The following is a 21632-nucleotide window of genomic DNA, read 5'->3' as shown; positions in this document are numbered from 1 at the left end:
AGAAGTCTGAGACGTCGATGTTGAGATGCTGTGAGCCGTGGGTGCTGTCGGAGTAGGAAGGGTAAAAAAATGAATGCAGAGCCTGATAGCCTAAATTATTAGTATTAGAAAGAAGATTGCAGAAGTATCTCGAGGAGGAAGAGAGTGTCGTTGGTATTCTAGAGAGGTCATCTATCCTGTTCTGATTCCTGTCCTCAAGCTTTTGTCGCCTGATCTATCCCAGGGGACCCTTACCAGCCCTTTGGCCAGGTGGTTGGTCTTCACACCGTCCTTGGTAACTATGATTTTGTGCTACTTGCAGATGTTCTTTTCTCTCTGTCTTCTTCCTTTCTGAGCATTGATCATTGATTGAATCCAAAGTATGTGTTTAATTGAATTTTCTCTTCTATGAATGACGGTGACTGCGTATTTGACATGCATTTTGAAATGCACATGCATTCAAAATGCATTCAAATTGCACATGCATTTTGAAATTTAGATAAAGATTTAAACCTTTCCCGAGTCTGTGGTTATTTACATTAAGTAAAGAATAAGTAAACGTATGTCATTTCACCATCAACTAGTTCAACTAATTGTCCATCGACAAGAGAAAATAACTTTTTGATTACTGAAAGATTAGTCAGGAATAGTGAAGAATTAATCTTGAAAACTGTGAAGAAATTTATAGAAACTTTAACTCCAGTGGTTTACTCATCTAAGTGTGTGAGTGTTTATGGGCCCAGGGGAGTATATGGTATTGGATTATCTGTTGTTGGTGCGCTGCTGGATCAGTGGCACTATCTTCTTGATCTCATTATGCAGTTTGACCCTCCACATAAATTCCTATAGGGGAAAGAAGAATCACCCCTGGAGTGGAAAAGATGGAAAGAAGAATTTTCAACTTACCTTACATTGATTGATGCAGACAAGATGCAAGAGGAAAAAAAGAAATGTATATTATTGCATCTATTAGGGTCAGAAGGGCAAGAGATTTTCCAATCCTTACCAATAATAAGAGCTCCAGGGGGTGATGGTGATTATGATAAGTTTGAAGAGGCTATGCTGAGGTCGGAACTATGTTTGAAACCCACAATTAGCTAAATACTAGAAAGATACAATTTTTACACAAGGTGACAGCATGAAAATGAGAGTTTTGATGAGTTTCTCACAGCACTAAGAAGTCTGTCTAATACGTGCTGTTTCGACCCTACCACATAAGAAATTATCAGAGACCAATTGATGGTAAACACCAATGTAAAGTTCATACAAGAACATTTATGGGTTATAGGGGATCTCTTTCAGGAAGAAGTAGTAAAATCGGCAACAGCTATTAAACAAACCATGTATTGAGTCAAAGATGTCAATGAGGTTAAAGGCACTAAAAACAGGGTGAAGTATGTCATGAAGGCAAGTATAATAGCAAACTCAAAGTGTCTTAAATATCGGAAGACACATCAGAGAACAGCAATCGTTCTCTGGAGGCACAGATGGAAGTGCTAATATTGTTCTGATGGTCTAACTGGAGGAGGACTCTGATATGTGAAGATTGATGAATCCTCCCAAATGCATTATCAAAATACTAGATACTCTGGCTCTCCATTCACTATCATGCCTTCTGAGACTTTTGAATCATTGTTTTCATCAAAAGTAATACTGCTGTTCACTTATGATATTCAAGCTGTGACATTTGATGGCAACAGAATAAATCTGTTAGGATATTTCTGTACTAATGTACATTTCAACTACAGATTGGCAAAAATCAACATCTACATACCAAAAACTGTTGTGTGAATTCCAGGTTGGCGTGACCAGAAACATATGAATACGATCCTCAATCCACGTGTGGCAGAACCTGTGATGGTAAACCGTGACTAGGACTTGTATACACAAGTGATAAATTCCTTCTCAGAAGTTTTCAGTGACAAAATAGGAAAGTTGAATAAGGTGTTACCCTCCACATTAAGTTCAAGAAATAATGTCGCCCCAGTGGGACAAAAAAATGAGGAATGTCTACGTCAGTATGAGGAATGATTTCCAAATGCTGTTAGAAAAGCTACAAACGGATGACATAGTAGAAGAAACATAGGGGCATATTATCAAGCCTGTGCGCTAAAATTATCGTCCCTTTATCGGCCGAAAACGGCCGATAAAGCGGCGATAATGGGCTTGATAATATGCTCTATGGAATTCCAATCGAAGCACATGTTAGATGTGAAGACATCTAACATAGGCTTCGATTGGAATTCCACAGAGCATATTATCAAGCCCATTATCGCCACTTTATCGGCCGTTTTCGGCCGATAAAGCGGCGATAATTTTAGCGCACAGGCTTGATAATATGCCCCTGAATTCTCTGCGTGGATCACGCGAGTCGTTCTAATTAAGGAAGGCGATGGCAATTTAAGACTGTGCTTGGACTTGAGAGTGCTCAATTCCTGTATCGCAGCTGACAGTCACCCTTTGCCCACGGTGCAAGATCTCTTGTCAAAGCTTAATTGAGCTGAAGTGTAAACCACACTTGACCTAGTGCATACCATTATGGCCCAGCGGTTCACCAACAACAGTTACTCCACTACCATATACTCACCCGGGCCCATAAACTCACAGTGGCAAAACCGCTGAGGGGGTCAAGTTTTATAAAATATCACAAACTGTTTAGGATTAGTTTATTCAATGCCTCTGTTAAATGTTCAACTAACCCTTCACAGATAAACAAGTTCTTTCCTCTGGTCGATGGACCATTAGTTGATGGCGATTATTTCACATAAACTAACTTTTCTATACTTTAAGTGAATCACCACAAACTCAAGAAGTTTTTTAATCTTTATCTAAATTTTAGATGCATGTGAACAATCTCAATACAGTGCAGTCACCATCATTCATAGGAGAAGAAAGTCAAATAATAAACACATTGCATTTATTTCTGACTCATGCAATAATTGTTACCGTTAAGAGAGAGGACAGAGAGAAAAGATTAAGAACATTAGCAAATAATAGAAATGTATAATTATCAAGGATGGTGTGGAAGACCAACTCCCTGGCCAATGGGCTGGTGGGGGTCCACTAAGATAGATTCAGGAGACAATGACTTCAGGACAGGAATCAGGACAGGATAGTTACCCTCTCTAAGATAGCGACGGTCGCGCCGCACCCCTCTCTGACACTCTCTTCCTCCTCGAGATTCTCCTGCAATCTTCAAATCTAACCCAATTAAATTAGGATAGGAATTTCTGCATCAGGTTCTGCAATCAACTCTTCATCAGCAATTCAGTATCTCACAGCCGTCAGCTTCTCTCCCCAACAGCAAGGCTTCATCATCTGCATTCAGCAATTCTTCATTAGCATCTCTCCTCTGCACTGGTCCAGCGTTCTCAGATCCGACTAACTAACTAAAGCTATCTTAATTATACCTTTCGTTCTGAATGTCCCACCCACTAATATTTCAACATCGGGAAAATACGACATTTGTTTGGTTCAGGCAAAAGGGGGTCTTTATCACACCATGCTTACCTGTCCCAAAATTCAGTTAATTGAATAGAAAAGGAGAGTACCCTGCCTTAGGATATGAAGGCCCTAGCTAAAGGGTCCAGTAGATATATATAGAGGGGTGGTTAACCTAGGGGTTGACACTAGACATCACAATCACATGGTCAAATCAAATAGACTATAAAGTTCATGTTTAGAAAATATATTGTTTTTGATTTTTTGTTTTCTGATAACAAAGATATAAAAAGATTCTTATTATACTGTAGAAATATATATTTTTTGGTTTATCATTAGTACATAAAAGTCATAAATAAGACAAACATAGATATAGAGACAATAACATCAAGGAAGTTTGTCCTACCCAGTAACGGCCAATCTTTACACACACAGTATCATTCACTTCTCACTCTTTCTAATCTAATACCATACACCATTCATTCTACCATTCATTCTTCTACTCCTTACAAGTACAACACAAAGGTGGTTCATGTGTTGTATATATCGGGGTGTTATTCCAGGTAGATGGTTTTAACTACGGGTCCTGATGTAGTGAGGACAATAACCGTATTCCTGGAGACATACGCCGACGCGCGTTTCGGTGACAAGCCAGTTAGGCCGCACCTTCGTCAGGGAAGGGGGCAGTGTACTGGGACGGGCACAAAGATAAAATTCTGCAAGATAGAGAGCAAGACAAAATACATTTTACTTTCATGTATATACATATACTATTCAATTTACAATTCAGTACTAACAATAAAGATTCATCATCATTGATGGGTCACTACATATTTCAAACATTTAGAGAAACTTCCAATCTTTCAGCCTACTGTTTTGTCCATCTGATAAACATTGGAGCAATGCTCCTACACTTGACCGTTGATCGCCATGCAGTGTCACACCCTCTAGAGACACTCCCTAATATAGATTCCCTGAAGAGTGGAATCTAGAAGGCATCATGATAGCCTTAACTGTATGGACCATAGAGCACATTTAACACCACAGAAAATCTTCACTTACACACAGGTCTATAAACTGCTTTTTATCATACATATTAAGACAGTTCATAGTCTCTCTCAGCACTCCTCTCTTTTGTACACGCATGATTCTATAGAACAGTTCACGGACCAAGTCCAGGGTCAGCAGATAGTTCAGCTAGTCGTCATATGTTAGTATAAATACCAGCTAGGACAGAGCAGTATAGTGTAACCCTATATGCAGTTGTTTAGTAATTCCTAGGCTATTCAACTATATATTTTACCTGAGAGTATATTTAGCTTTATTATTCCAGTATATCAGGCATCAAGTGGCGTCATGGGAATACAGGGGCGCCGATGCTGCTGGTAAACCAAAGGCCAGACTTCAGGCAGTTCAAATCCTGTGAGGGGGACAGATAAATATACTCTTATGTCAAACTTCTGGGGTGCCTCTAACCAGGTCGGATTTAGATTGTTAGTCCATATCCTTTCTAATCTCTGGGCTTATAGCCATAGTGCGTTATAGAAGTCTTTTAGGTATCCATCTCTGCAACCCTCTTATTTTTAAGGAGATCGTGGCTACCGGTTTAGAATATATATAGAGCTTATTATTGCGTAACGAATATAGTACTGCAAGTTTTTGAAATACCTACCAGTGTTGGTCGGCACCTTAGCGTAGTATTTTTGTTCCCCCTTCACGTTTAGGCGGTCATCTAGGGTCTAAGCAGTGGTAGGCAACAATGGAGCCTATCAAAGAAAATGAAGCTAAATCACTATTGCATCATAGCCAAGTTTGTAGTTAATTATTATTATTATTTGGTGAGAGCGTATTTCGGAAAAGTTCCTTAAAGCCTCACATGCCTACTCCTCAGTGCTATTGTTGCTACCAGTACATACCGGGGAGGCTGGCTCGTAGGGATGGAATTTTCTTTTTAATGTTCATACAGACGAGGAAGTGTGCAATTGCTTCTGACGTACCTAGGGATAGAGACGGCAATTGAGGATAGCTAGTAGACCCAACCCCTACAGTCTCATATTGCATGTTTATTTTACACTATTGTTTACCTTTCATAAATATATTAGCTGTCCTTAGAAGGGGGTTCCAATAGTGCTTTACTCTGTCGGTTTCTTGCCATAGATAGTAAATGGAAACGATGTCATCTCAAAATGTAGGGCTGCCTCAATGGGGGACTGGCTGATGCTGCGCCTGGGACAGGGAAGCGTAAAGAATACTGTAAACGGGTAGCGCTGAACACGTTTCTCAATTATAAAAAAATATATTTCTACAGTATAATAAGAATCTTTTTATATCTTTGTTATCAGAAAACAAAAAATAAAAAACTATATATTTTCTAAACATGAACTTTATAGTCTATTTGATTTGACCATGTGATTGTGATGTCTAGTGTCAACCCCTAGGTTAACCACCCCTCTATATATATCTACTGGACCCTTTAGCTAGGGCCTTCATATCCTAAGGCAGGGTACTCTCCTTTTCTATTCAATTGGTTTCTCCCCCCTATTTCCTGCCATATCCTAAAGCTACCCACGGGGAACCCCCTTCTTTGTCTTCTCCAAAATTCAGTTAAACCATTGTCCGTAAACCCAACCCCTTACTTTTTATTCATAAATTTTATTCCCACATACTAATTGTATCAATGCATTAAAACATTATGATGAATAGAACTCTTCACTGTTTAACTCTGCACCATTCTGTTCCCATAATGTAGCACTCGATCTTGGCTCCCTTTTAACTGCTTTGTCATGGCCTTCATGGCTTCACTCAGTGGAGTGGAGTGGAGTGGTGTGGCTCACTGGTTAGAGGCGGCAGACCCGTAAGCAGAGAGCGGCCCGGGGCCAGGGTTCAATTCCCGACGTGGCAGGTTCGTGGACCAGGGTCAAAACGGACTCGATAATTCTCGCCTCGGTGCCTACTCTAACCAGGGAACACACTCGGCAACTCTGGGCATTAAGCTTGCCTCATCTCTACAACGGCCCCCCACAGACGCCGGGGATGCCTGGTTCCACCTTGGAGATACCCAGAAAGGGACCATCTCACAGGGAAAACCAGGACGGGCTCCCCAGCGGTCTTCAGCGCCAGGATACTCCATGGAGTCGCAGTGCGCTTTACAAGTACACCCACATTTACATTTACTCAGTGGGCATGCGCAGACTTCGCGTCACTCAGCTTATTCAGTTATGCAAGAAAGGCCCAAATACGCACTAATGATGAAAATCAAAAGACAGGTGTTAATTTCTCAGATAAAATGTTTGCACTGTATACCACCCACCTCTACTCTATCCTATTTTATTTTTTAAACTTACCCCCGTATTGGCATTAGTAAAATAGCTTGATTTAATTTCAGATCAGCAGGCGCCATCCATGCGAGTCTTCAAGATGCCATGTTAATAGCTTCTGCTCATGTGCCAGAATTTCAGTCCAAGTATTAACTCATCATCCTATGTAGATGTAGTTGATGCATACGCAAAACAAATTTCCCGTTTAAAGCGGTATTAGTCCTTCTTCAATGTTATCTGCGTTAGAACATCCATAGGCAAGCTTCATTAACCCAAAAATGTTTGTGTGATTGCGCATTAGTTTCCACAAAACATTATTAATAACTTATTAGTGAGTTAATTGAGCGGATTGCTTCTGAGCAAGCCTCTTTTCTCCAGGACCTTGCTCCATCAATCCCCTCTCTGATGGCATTTTGAGCCATCACAAAATTACCCATCCCTACCAGATGCCAACATCAACAATTCTCAATTTCCTCTTTCGCTTTTATAGTTTCATCTTTTGCTTCTTTTCCTTCTAATTCTTTCATTATTTTATATAATTCCCCTTTTATCGCTTCTAGTTAGATTTCCTCAAATTCTCTCTTTCTTTTCTTTCCTTTCCCATCTATTTCTACAAGTATTCTCCTTTTTTGTTTACCCTTGCAACGCTTGTATACAATCATTATCATTAACACTATTTTCATTTTTACAACTATTGGTATTATTATTTGACCTAGAAAACTTTTCCCAAAATCAGAAAACCAATTCCCAATTGCAGTAATACTCTTTGTTAGTCTTTCCCATACACCGTCAACCTCCAGTTGGGTCAAATCTTCATGAATTCTTGTAATATTGTTAATAAATCCGTTGATTTCCTTACTTTTGTCAGGTATGTAAAGTGCAACAATGCTGAATTTTCAACATTTCACAGACTGCTCCTTCTTTTGTTAATAAAATATCAAGAGTAAGACGATTCTGTAAAATCATAGAGCTCATTGCAACCATTTCTGAATTAATCATCAAGAATCTTCCAGCAGTATCAGTCGAAAGACGATACACCTCTGTTGATAATTTACTAATTTTGTGCGAATTCAGAACAACTCCAACTGAGGGTATTAATGCACCAAATATATCACCCACTATTTCAGAAAAACTAGCCCTCTTAATTTGTGTTATTCCATTAAATATTTCATTCATTCCATTGGTTCTGTCCACATGATACATTTTTGGAAATACTTTTCCAAAGTAACAGCTAGCATACCACCTGGCAGGTAACCTATAATAAGCATTATTTCTCCATACATAATAGATGCCGGGAAATACATGATCAGTTTCCCCTTTTAATCCCCATCCGCCTTTGATTACGAAGTTGTGTTCACATTCACTGGAACCAATGAAAATATTATTATACTCTGACCTTAGCCTATGAAGACAAAATGTTCCCTTCTTCACAAAATTTAGAGACATCGCAGCATGAGCCTTACTCTTTCCATAAATTCCCTCCTTCCCAACCCATGGAGGTACATGGGTTTTCTGTTCAGCAGCTTTCTTTGTTAAACCCTGTCTCCTTTCTTCAACTAAATTAAGAAACTCCTTTTTCTTCTTCACATAATATACATGTTAAATTATTCTTGTTTGCCTGTACTATGTCATTCGGGCTCATTGTTAAGAAGAATTCACATGAACTGTGCATCCTTACTACTAAGTACTGGATTCATATTCTTTCAAACAGGTAATTCTGGATATACTACATCTATATTTGAATAGAAGTACTGCAACTTTCCAATTATATAAAATAAACTTGGCAATACATTACATGACACACCATATGTTAAAGGAATATGGTGATAAGTTACCCCTTCTGATACGGATGTGGGTAATTTCATACAGACGTAGGATCACTAATCTCTATTGTATCCACATACTGAAACAAAAACTTAGTAAACACATGTAAGGATGAATAATTTTCAGATCCATCATGAAGATACATAACCTCATCTATTTGTTCTAATCCTGTGTTAGTACTTTCTGTATTGGTATCTATTCTTTCATTAGTGACTATATTATTTCTATTATTAGCTACAATTAATAAAGGAGGTACCACCACTGTTAGAAATAACCATGTTAAATAATAATAATGGAATACTACATAAACAAGTTCTAAAACATTTTCGTTTCTAACCTCGTTTCGGTTGTTCAGTGACTTTAACTTCTGTCCTTTTCAATCTAAGGAAATATCCTTTTCCTCTTTTCTTTTCTTAATCAGTTTTGAAGGCAGAATGTGATCTTTATTTAATTGTGGCTTTAATTTGCTTTCATCAATCTGATCGACAGAGGCTCTCTCTGATTCTTCACGTAAATCTAAATTTTCAAACTCTTCAAGTATGACTTAGGTCCACTCAGGAGCCTTATATTTTCTTTTCAAAATTCTCAATCTTGGGCTTCTTCGTGTGGATTTTACTAATGATTTCTTTGGTTCACTTTGACTTGAAACCTCATTTACTTGGTCTGGGTTCTTCCTTGTTTTTCTTCAATACTATTTTAGGGCCATATGTATCATCAACCTGATTTGCGAATCTCAAATAGCGATTTTTAAGAAATCGCCATTTGAGAATCGCAAATAGGTATGTATGTACAAAATTGCTTTTTTTTGCGATTTCTTAAAATTCCTTAATTGCGATTAGCAAATTGCGAATCGCAATTAAGGAATATTTTCCCATTCATTTCTATGGGCCAGGAGGCCCATAGGAATGAATGGCAAGTTATTCTCAATTTGCGATTTGCAATTTGCTAATCGCAAATTGAGAATAATTTCAAGGGTGCAGGGGTGTCCAAAGGATACCCTGTTGAACCCCTGAAATATGCATGGGTGCACATGTGGCGCACATACATGCCCTAAGGGCATGTGTGTGCGTCACATGGCACTTTGAAAAATGCAAAAATGTACATTTTTCAAGAAATTCGCAAGATGGTAATTTGCGATTCCTTAAGGACATTTTGAAAAAAATTTGCTTCATACATTGCATTTAAGGAATCGCAAAATTTGCGATTCCTAAATGCAATTGCAAAATAAGGAATCGCAAATTTTGCGATTCCTTGTTTTGCACCAGATTTTGCTTTATACATACCATTTAGCAAATTCACATTCGCAAAGGCCAAAATTCTGCGAATTTCGGCCTTTGCGAATGCGAATTTGCTTGATACATATGGCCCCTAGTCTTTTAACTCCACATGGCCAATTGTCAACTTTTCTAGCTCTTTTAACCTGAACTGCACTTTCACCTTCTCCATCTTTCTCTAAGGGTCTTTTATTTTCACTTTGTCTCAGCACAATTTGCTTTGTTCTCTCTCACTTTCTGTTTGTCTTTGTTCTATATTTTCTGTATTTTGTTCTCCTTCCACTTTTCTTGTACTTGTTCTTCTATATCTAACTGGTCCTGGTCAGGTATTTCTGTATTTTGATCTTGTTCTGCTTGAACCTGTTCTTCTACCCCTATCTGATCCTGTTCAGGTCTTATTTCAATTTGTTCTTCTTCTGCCAGAACTTGTTGTTCTTCTTCTTTCTGTCCCTGCTCAGGGTTCTCGATAGCTTTGTTCATTTCTTCCTGCGTGTGTTCTTCTTTCCCTGTTTTTTTCTTTCTACTTTCCTGTCTCTCTGTAGATTATTTCTTCTTCTTGTTTTGATAACAACTTCAGGTATTTCAATCACTGGTATCCAGTCTTCCTGACTTGTACTTGGTTGCTCTTCATCTATTTGTTTGTCATATTCTATCCCTCTAGATTCTTCAGCTTCACCACCTTCAGCTTCCGACGTTTCAGCTTGTTCAGTCAGTTGTTGCTCTTGCTGTTCAGGTGCACTTGGTCCTCTTCTCATATGACTAGCATGAATCCAATTGGGTAAACCTGCACACTTCACTGCTGTTGTAGTGACCAGTATGACCTGTTGCGGTTTATCCCACCTGGATGCTAGACACAATTTTCTGGCGTATTTCTTCACTAACACCGAATCTCCAGAATTCAAATCATGTGCTTGACTTGGCTGCCTTGCAATTGCGTCTTCTCCAACCTGATGAGAGATAGAACGCACCAGATCAGCCAATCCTTTGCAATAGTCCAATAGCAGATCATCAATTATATTCATCAATTTATTTCCAAGAATGATTGCTTGTCTCATTGCCCTTCCCATCAGGATTTTGTGTGGACTCAATCCTGTTTTTCTGTCAGGGATGCTCCTGAGACTCTTCAATACAAGTGGTAGTGCATCTGGCCATTTCAGCATTGTAAATGCACACACCTTCCCTAATCTTGATTTAATTGTGCCATTAAGATGTTCAACTACTCCAGAAGCCTCTGGGCGATAAGCACAGTGCAGTTTTTGTTCAATGTTAAATGCAACATAGATTAATCGTATTATCTCAATATTAAAATGAGGTCCTCTATCTGATTCCAAAGTCACTGGAAACCAAATCTCTGTATCAATTCCCTCAGCAATAATTTTGCAACTGTCTTTTCTTCTAGTGGGGTATGCCTCTACCCATCTTGAAAACAAACACACTATGACCAATACATATTTCAATCTGTTGCATGGTGGTAATTCAATGAAATCTAACTGTAGCCTGGTGAATGGTCCTTCTGCCTTTCCAATTTTTCCCCAGCTAACCACTGTCTTCCTACCTGAGTTTTGCTGCTGACAGATTAAGCACCGTTGGCAAAGGCTCTCTGCGACTACCCTAAATTTTGGATTATACCAATTCTGTCTGAAAAGTCTGATCATCGCATCCCTGCCTATGAGTGTTGTTTCATGATATACTCTTACCATTTGGGAGAGCAGGCAGTCTGGCATGACTGCGATCTGAGTACACCCACACTTCATCTTCTGTCCTTTTTGTACAACCTGACCTTATCCAGATTTCTTTCTCTCGCTCTTCAGCCACTTCCTGCAATTGTCTGACCTCATCCCATGTTTCTAATGCTGAGAAAAACATCAGTTGGCAGCTTGTTTCATCATTTTCCATTTTCTTATTGTTTGCCAATTTGTTTCTTGCACAATATTGAGCAATTTGGTCAGCATATCTATTGCCCGCCATCACATAGTCATTTCCTGACTGATGTGCAGCACATTTGACCACTGCTATTTCTTTTGGCATTTGCAATGCTTCCAACAATTCTTTCACAGTTTTACTGTTTCTGATAGGAGATCTTGAAGAAGTCAGAAATTCCCTCTGCATCCAATGCTGGCCGAAGTCATGCAACCCCAAACCCATACTGACTGTCCGTGAATAAGGTTACTCTCCAATTTTTCCCAATTTTACAAGCCTTTTTTTAATGCCACCAATTCGGCTACTTGTGCAGACTTGACTCCTTGTAACCAGGATGCTTCAATATCTCCTGATATTTTACATTCAGCATAAGCAGCACTTAGGCCTCCTTCCTCCGTCCTCAAACATGACCCATCGACAAATAATACATGATCTGATTCCGTCAAGGGTACTTCTTTCATATCTGGGCGAGGTTTTGTACACATTTCAGTCACATCCAAACAATCATGATCTGCTTCATCTGTCACCTCTTCACAACATGGATCTGCTAACAAGGTGGCGGGATTCATCATTGTGCACCTTATCACTGTCACATTCTCTGCTCTTAAAATCACTCTTTCATACTTAGTCATCCGACTAGGGGTGAGGTGTTGTGTTCGAGTTCTTGTTAACTGAATGTAGCACATAAACCTTAACTGGATGTCCCATCACAATCGATTCACTTTTCTCTAGACTCACACAAGTCGCAGAAGCAGCCAGGTAAAGCTGAAGCCACTGGATCCAAAGTGGCAGAGAAATACGCCACTGGACGTCGGCTCAGTCCATGTCACTGAGTCAAAACTGAAAGTACACAACTCTCTCTTTCACAACAGAATAATACAAATTCTTTTGTATAATTTGACATTCCCAAAGCTGGCGCCTCACACAGACAATTTCAAAACTTTACAAATGCTTCCAAACATTCATCATTCCAATCAATCGGATCCTTTACACTTTTCCGAGTCAGTTGTATCAATGGCTTTGCCAGCAGGGAAAATCCATTTGTCCACTGCCTGCAATACCCAACCACTCCCAAAAACATTCTCATCTCCTTTTGTGTCTGAGGTTATTGCATTTGTTTGATTATTTTTATTCTTTCGGGGGTCACCCTTTCTAACTCCTCTTTCTATTATTTTGCCCTAAATACTTAACTTCTTGTGACGAAATTGCAATTTCTCTGGAGACACCTTGTGTCCTTCTGTGGCCAAATGGTTAAGTAATGCAATTGTGTCAGTGACACAATCCTCTCATGTCTTTGATGCCACCAATAGGTCATCAATGTATTGAACCAAAACAGATTGTTTGGGCATTACTAATGGCTCTAGACACTTTTTCAAGATCTGAATAAAATTCGAGGGACTTTCTGTGTACCCTTGCACACACGATCTCCAAACCAGAAAGCTAAGAAATACTGGCTATTCGGGTGCAATGGTATAGAAAAGAATGGTTGACACAAATCAATCAATGTATACCAACTTGCATTCCAAGGTATCTGATAAAGGATCACTGTTGGATTTGGTACTACCAGACAACTAAGGGTGGGCATAAAATCCGTTTCGCGGGCGAATTTGCGGATTTTACGCGATTTCGCGATCCGTGAATCTCGCAAAATCGCGGTAAAATCCGCGAATCAGCGGGGACGAATTTTCAGCCAAGCAAGGGTTACAGCAGCAGGTGCAAAAGTTGAACCTAATTTCTTTGTAACCTTTTACAAAAGGGTTACAAACAAATTAACTTCAACTTGGACACCTGCTGCTAATTGCTTCCTGGCGCCTCGTTGCCTACTTGCAACTATTCTCTGACCCTGCCCTGACCCTTGAAGCAGGGTCAGAGAATAGTTACAAGTAGGCAACGAGGCACCTGTCCAAGGAATTAAACCTCATCAGGAAGCACTTACAGATATAAAAAACAGGAAGAAGGGAGAGGATGGCAAATACACCCATTTTGAGTTGTCAGGAGGGGTTAAACTAAAAGAGACCTTTACAGCACAATTTTCATATGCATTTTGCTAAAAATAAAAAGCTGTATGTTCTGTAGGGGCAACTCAGGAATCTGGCCCTTCTCTCATTCTCTCTCTCCCTCTCTCTTTCCCTCTCTTTCTCTCTCTTTCTATCTATCTATCTATCTATCTATCTATCTATCTATCTATCTATCTATCTATCTATCTCTCCCTCTCCCATAAACGACTGCATGGGTAACTTCGCTATGCAAGCGGCTCGCGAAGACGCAAAAATCCCCGCGAACACGCAAAAAACCCCTCAAACACGCAAAAAAACAAAAATCCGCTAATTCGCACAAATTCGCGAATTTTGCGGATCGCGAATTCGCAAATCCGCAAATTCGCAGATCGCAAATTCGCTAAATTCGCCCATGCTTACAGACAACAAGGCACTAAAATCTTATAAATCTTTCACAAATCCTGCTCTATTCTGTACTTGCCACTAGGCTTTTTAAGTCTCAAAATTGGCAAATTACAAGGACTATCTACTGTTTCTTTCAGAATTTCTTGTTCAATCATTTGTTCAATTATTGGAGCAACTCCTGCTTTCACTTCTGGACTCATTTTGTACTGTTTTGTGTTTGGATAAACTGCACCTTCTTTCACCACTATTTTCACTGTATCAACATTTTTCATTAACCCTATATCTTTTCCTGAATAATCCCACACCTCTGGATTCACTGTGGGATTTAATTCTTCTGGCAATTCATTTTCAGTCATTAATGAAAACATCTCATCTACTTCTATCCCTTGCTTAGCTAGCAACATTTTGTAAACCATATCCTCATCAGGTGTTTGGAAAGCAACATCATCAGGAGTACAATAGATTGCAATAGGTCTCTCCCTAACACATTCACTGGACTCGCATCACACACCACAAACCAATGTATATCTTTAACATTTCCAACATGCACTTCCATTGATCTTGTAACTGGGGTTCTAATCTGTTTTTTTGATACTCCTACAACTTGGATAGTCTCTCCCGAGAGGGGTAGGTTTGGGATGTCTGCTGTTCTCACAGTAGACCGTGTACCACCAGTGTACCACCGTGTACCACCAGTGTCCAATAGAAAAGTGATGTCACTACCTTCTACTTTCCCATCAATAAATAGACCTGTCTGATCTACCAGCAAGGATGCGCCAAGCACGCACTCCTCTTCCTCCCCCATCAGGCATCATCACTGCGCATAGTCTGAGTCGTCTTCATCATTCTGTAAAAAATATTGTGAAACCACAGGGTTTTTCTTACCACTTTCTCTGTAAAATACGGTGTTGGCACTGTATTTTTGAATGTTCACATGGTTTGGCAAAGAAGCTCGTGGCACCTGATACTGTGGTGTAACTACCTGTTGCTGCTGTTGCTAGTTCACGACCACTTCATTCTGCATCTGCGGATTTAAATTTTGATTTACCCCATTATTATTCTGAATATTCGTACACTTGTTCTTCCAATGTCCATGCTTTCTGCACGCATGACAAGAACATTTCGTCCTTGCTTCCTCTCTACTCATTCGTCCTCTTCCTTTACTACCATTCAACACTTGTTCACTCTGACTATGCTCTTTCATCTGATTTCCAGTTTGGGCAACTAAATTTGTTTCTTTCTGCTCTGCCAACTTCACTTGTGCCCACATCATTTTCTCTTTTAACTTTGTGTGTTTTGCCTCAATGTCATCGCTGCAATATTTTGCATATTTCAATATCTCATCACTTGACTTGCTCTGCCAACTCAATATGTATTGCTGAATCATCTGACTAATCTCCTGTTTCAAACCATATACAAACTGATACACAAAATGTCCCATATCACCAATATTTTCAAAGCCACTATACTGCTTAACACCTGTAATAACCTCCCATAATAGACATGCGCAGACTCCTTAGGTTCTTGTGTCGTTCTGTCTATTTTCACCCAATCCGTTTCTTTAGGAGTGATCATCAGCTCTTCTGACGGTGCACCTGTTTTGGGATCTCTTGCATACTCTTCATTCAGCCAATCAACTGTAATCTTACACTCCGTCCATAAATCAGCAGGTTCCACAATTTCAAATAAACTTTCCAAATCTATCAACAATACCTTTGAAACTTTCCCAAACCTTTCCACTTGCTTGTACCATTTAACAGGTTTTTCTCCCAATCTGGGAAAATCATTTGTAAATGACAAAATATCCTGTCTACTCCATTGAACATGAACATATCCACCGCCAGGTACCTTGAACATACCCTTTCAATCTTTCTGATTCCCTTATTGGAAATTCAGACGATGCTTCTTTAGCTTGTGCTTCTTTCTTTTTTAACCCTCTAGTTCTCCATTTATCGTTGTCTCCCCATTTTGTCAAAATATTAAATTCTTTTATCTGCAGGCTTTTACCAGAAGTATTTATGCTTTCTAAAACGTAACAAGACCGTGATGTTTAATATGTTCTATGTTTTATGTCGTCTATGCAAGTGAGTGATTTGTCTTGAATGTTGTCCAGGATTTCGTGTATCCTTTTTGAGTCTTGTATGGCTCTATGAGTCAAATTTTTGTTGTCGGTTTTTCGTATAATCTGGAAATATGTTTAAATACATGCTAATTTGTTAAAATAAAATAACATTTTTTTTAAATATCACATATATGTTTTCGAATTTAATTTGAAAGGTAGTCATGATTTGATGTTGATGGTGCATTTTTCCTTGTGAGGTACTAAAATAAGTATCAGCATTGGCCCTCCTGTTGTTGTTTGTCAAACAATCCCAGGGCGGCTCTCTGTGACATCAGTATAACTCCTGCGACTGACCCGACCTTCACAAGGTAATACGAAAACGTATTTCTTTAACTTTTCTAAATAAAAAATGTGTTAGTAACAACATAAAAACAGCGCTACTGTGTCTGCTCCTCTAAATAAAGGATAGATTCAACTTATTCCGAAGTAATAAGTACTTCTTTTCACTGCGATTAACACCTCTGTTTACCCTTCATTCAAGCTCAGGGAGAACCTGTTTCTACTTAAACAATACCCCTTTTGGGAAAAAAAGGCCTAAGTCCCTCTGGTAACACCCTCCGTTATTTGACACGAATCCAGAGCACACTTTGTATATCAGATTGAATTTCAAACCTTAAGCGGGCAAAATGGTTTAGGCGATGGGATAGATCAAGAACACATGAGTAAGTCAAAACGAATTTTATTATTCAACAGTGTTCTTTCTTCAGAATCACTGTGAGTATCACTCTAGCCTACACGTGTTTCAACACAGCATGTGGCTGTGAATCTTCAGGGCTGATCTGAATGATCAAGGCGCGTTATCGGGAGACCGGTGATAATTCCGTCCCGGTCCTAATCGGGATGTTTATGAGTGGTGGCAGAACGGTACCGTGAATAATCGGTTGCCGTTTCCTCCAACAATATGGATCGTGTGTTTACAGTTCACACAGCGTCGTTGCTAATCGGGCTGTTACCCCGTGGATTGAGCTGAAATGCAGCTCCTGTTTCCGAAATGCCGGAACCGGCATTTCGGAAACAGGAGCTGCATTTCAGCTCAATCCACGATCCATATTGTTGGAGGAAACGGCAACCGATTATTCACGGTACCGTTCTGCCACCACTCATAAACATCCCGATTAGGACCGGGACGGAATTATCACCGGTCTCCCGATAACGCGCCTTGATCATTCAGATCAGCCCTGAAGATTCACAGCCACATGCTGTGTTGAAACACGTGTAGGCTAGAGTGATACTCACAGTGATTCTGAAGAAAGAACACTGTTGAATAATAAAATTCGTTTTGACTTACTCATGTGTTCTTGATCTATCCCATCGCCTAAACCATTTTGCCCGCTTAAGGTTTGAAATTCAATCTGATATACAAAGTGTGCTCTGGATTCGTGTCAAATTACATTAGAGAGAGGTCTCTGAACCTCTTCTCTCACAGAGGTTAAGGTTTTCCTCCGCCAAGAAGCACCTAATTTTATACTACGAGACATTAATACTTACCGTGAGAAGCTGAGCGCCACACTCCTGAACACTTAAAAACCTGATCGCTGACTCCATAAAAACACCCTCCGTTATCATTCGCACTCTACTTTTACACATGTTAGTCCCTAATGTAACACGGCCAGCCCTCCGTAGCTTCTCAGTATTACGAATACAGACCAGTAACCTTCTGCAGTATGACGTCTTTTGCCACCGGCTATTCAAAATTCGATTCTCGGGATGCCCATGTATCCTCTGTACCTGTGCTTCTAGACAACATAAAACAAGATGCTAACTCTTTTGTTAAAAATTAAAAAATAATCACTAATCAATACTTATCACCAAACTAGTCAACTAAAACCATCCTCTGCTACCAGAAAACTGATCCAGCGGTTCACCAACAACATATACTCCACTACCATATACTCACCTGGACCCATAAACTCACAGTGGTTAAACCGCTGGGGGGGTGGGATCAAGTTTAAAAAAACTTCACAAACTGTTTAGGATTAGTTTATTCAATACCTCTGTTAAGTTTTTAACTAACCCTTCACAGATAAACAAGTTCTTTCCTCTGGTCGATGGACCATTAGTTGAATCTAGTTGATGGCGATAATTTACATAAACTAACTTTTCTATACTTTAAGTGAATCACCACAGACTCAATAAGTTTTTAATCTTTATCTAAATTTTGTGAGTGGAACATTCAGAACGAAATGTATAATTAAGATTGCTTTAGTTAGTTAGTTGGATCTGAGAATGCTGGACCAGTGCAGAGGAGAGATGCTGATGAAGAATTGCTAAATGCAGACGATGAAGCCTTGCTGTCGGGGAGAGAAGCTGACTGCTGTTAGATGCTGAACTGCTGATGAAGATCGGGTTGCAGAACCTGAAGCACAAATTCCTATCTTAATTTAATAGGGTTAGATTTGAAGATTGCAGAAGAATCTTGAGGAGGAAGAGAGTGTCAGAGAGGGGTGCAGCGCAACCGTGGGTATCTTAGAGAGGGTAACTATCCTATCCGGGAGAGAGAGAGACAGATTGTAAAGTGAAGCGAGAGACAGGAGAAAGAGAGACGCTATAAAGAATCAGGTGTGCGTTTAAGTGAGCGAGCGGGAGAGGGAGACTGGCGAGCAATGCGAGAAAAAGAGAGAGCTAATAAAGCGACAGATAGGAACAAGCTAAGCCAGAGGAGAAAAGTGAGAGATCCAAACTGAGAAACAGGAGAGACGACAAGTGGAAGAGCAGACAAGAACAGACAGATCAGTGTGCGAGACCCTTGGAATTGAAGCAGAAATAAAACACTAAGGGCATATCTAATGGGCTGTCGGTCCATGCTCAACCGTCAGGCCTCCACAGTGTGTTGTTCAGAGCACCGATGCACAGTATTCTGTCACAGGGGTGGGTGTTTAAATCATCGCAACCAGGCTTCCTGCTCGCATTTAAAGATTACACTTCAGAATCCAATGGCGGGAGCCATGTCACCCTTACAGAGTGATTTACAGTGCCAGGACATAAATCAGGTCCTGATGTGGCAGTCCCAGTCACACTAAGGGACCCATTTTAAGTTGAGCATGGCGATATCTTTTGGGGAGAGGGGTACCACAAATCAAAATTATTAATTTTACCCAGTGTCGGAACGCATCTTGTAAAATCGAATGAGTTTCCAAGCACATTATGCCCTGTTGAAGTAGGGTGAGAATATACACAGAAATGCGACCTGAACTGGGTAAACATGCAGAATTGGCCCTAGTCTATGCAGCTCACTCATGATTGTTCCCAGTACCTAGCCCATAACTCGTAATGGCTGGTAACTTGGGTGGAGATTCTGTTCAAAATCGGTGCACGGAGTGATGGATACAGTGAGGCAGGAAGTAGGGTAAGAACGTTTCATTTCCTGCTTCTGTAGCCCCATTGAACTTCGTATACTAATTTATTTCAGTCTGCGTTTTCATTTATAAACATGTTGCTTTTAGTGTTTATTAGCACATTTATTAAATTTATCATTTGCTTTATTCGTAATTTTATTGTTTATAACATAACATAATTCTGTGAAATTGCATCCAGATTATTATGCTAATTATTGCATTTTTCATCTTCCTGCAAGAGGCCTGCTCTGTTCAAAATACCCAGAGAAGTGTTTAGAAGCTTTGTATAGACATAGATTAGGTACAGAGGAATCCAACATCCTGGGAAACTGAGTTTTCGGGCTGAGATGCAAACATCCTCAGTGGAGGCCGCTGGCTTCTCAGAGCCAGGCTGCCTTATCAGCTCTCTTGGGAAAACCACAAAGGAGCATTAAATCAAAGGTATCCAAGTACGGAAGAACCGAACTGTGATTCGGCTGAGGAATGTGGGCTAGAGGCCACCTAAGAAACTCCGACCATTGGTGCAAAAGCATTTTAGTGTGGGGCAGGAAGGCAGGGGTTGGAGAACAGGGACTGATACCATAATTTCCCTCATATAATTAAATGCTCTTATGAAATGTTGTCAAAGTGTTGCATTTAAATTTTTTACTCATTCCATGTTTTGCACCATTTTTTGTTGTTTTTACAGTTACATGTATACATATTATCTGCGCAAAATTAGGAAGTTGATTTTAATAGAGTTTTAAAAATATATGGTGTGGATTCTTTTGTGTGTCGATTCATGATGAAAGAAGTTTGGAGCGTACTAACAAACAAGTAAATCCCACAAGAATGATTGTTGCCCAGAAGGCACCATCCTCATGTAATGCGGAAGTGGTTTGTGCGCTGCATCCCACCATTTTCCTTGTTTCCAGTTGGTAAATTGGCTTTGACCCTGGATGTTGGCCAGAAAGTTTAGGGGTCTAGAGTAGGGACAAATTTTGCTTAAACTTGAAATAACCATATCAAATTAAAAGAAAATTATATTGAATTTAAAATTATAGTTTATATAGCACTCCATACATACACACATAAATTGTTTCTAAGTAATGCAAATAATAGGTGGTACAAGTATTCAGTTTAATGGTGCTCGATTTACTTGTATTCAACTATATGGTCTTGGAAGAATGAAGGGCTAAGTAAGCCTTGCTAGGATTTGCAATTGAACTTTGGTAACATGCAGATTTGCAAGGTGAGAATTAGCCACTTGCATCATCTTCACTACTGATGTCTGTGGGGTTCAGTCAAAGGATTAATTCCTACGGGATTACCTCGGGGCTTTCCTCTGACTTGAATTGTAATATCTGTTGATAATAATGTGTACATGAATGCACTGACCGTTTGATTACAGAATACGATAATGAGCCTTGAGAAAACCCTGGCTAAAATCGCCACTAAGGGTGAAACACATGTCGGCTGCTCCATTTCTCCAACAAAAATGGATTGTTTTGTACAAATGAAATGATAAAGTGGCAGTTGTCAATAAAAAACGTCTTCTTCAATTCAAATCGTCAATGATCATTCTTTATGTAGCAAAATAGGAATTAATACTTTGACTGAACTTGATTGCAAGGAAAAGAGAAACATACACTCACACTCCCTTTTTTCACTTTTCATTTTGAGGCTGGAAAGGTCCAGAGCCTTGAGCAAAGTTTCTCTAAAATATCAGGAATGAATATCCAGTTCCAGGACCTCTGGACCTTCTCCCCTTTTTCTACTACTGATGTCTGTGTAGCTGCAGGAGGGCATGCACTTGTGTGAGGGTGACATGCCTATTGCATACACCAAGTTACATTTTGCCATGAAATAATGATGGCCAATTGTGGCATATCTGGATACCATTGCCCTGATGTTGCCCATCACAGTGACAATGGTGGCTGTGATATAATGGTAGTAGATGTTGCTCGGTTGTGGACATCCATTGCATGTTAGTGAACACCTTTGATGGTATGATGACCTCAGCATAATATCTGTAGTTC

This window comes from Lissotriton vulgaris, chromosome 5, assembly GCF_964263255.1.
Source record: "Lissotriton vulgaris chromosome 5, aLisVul1.2, whole genome shotgun sequence".
In the NCBI taxonomy this organism is placed as follows: domain Eukaryota; kingdom Metazoa; phylum Chordata; class Amphibia; order Caudata; family Salamandridae; genus Lissotriton; species Lissotriton vulgaris.
This window is presented reverse-complemented; position numbering follows the sequence as displayed.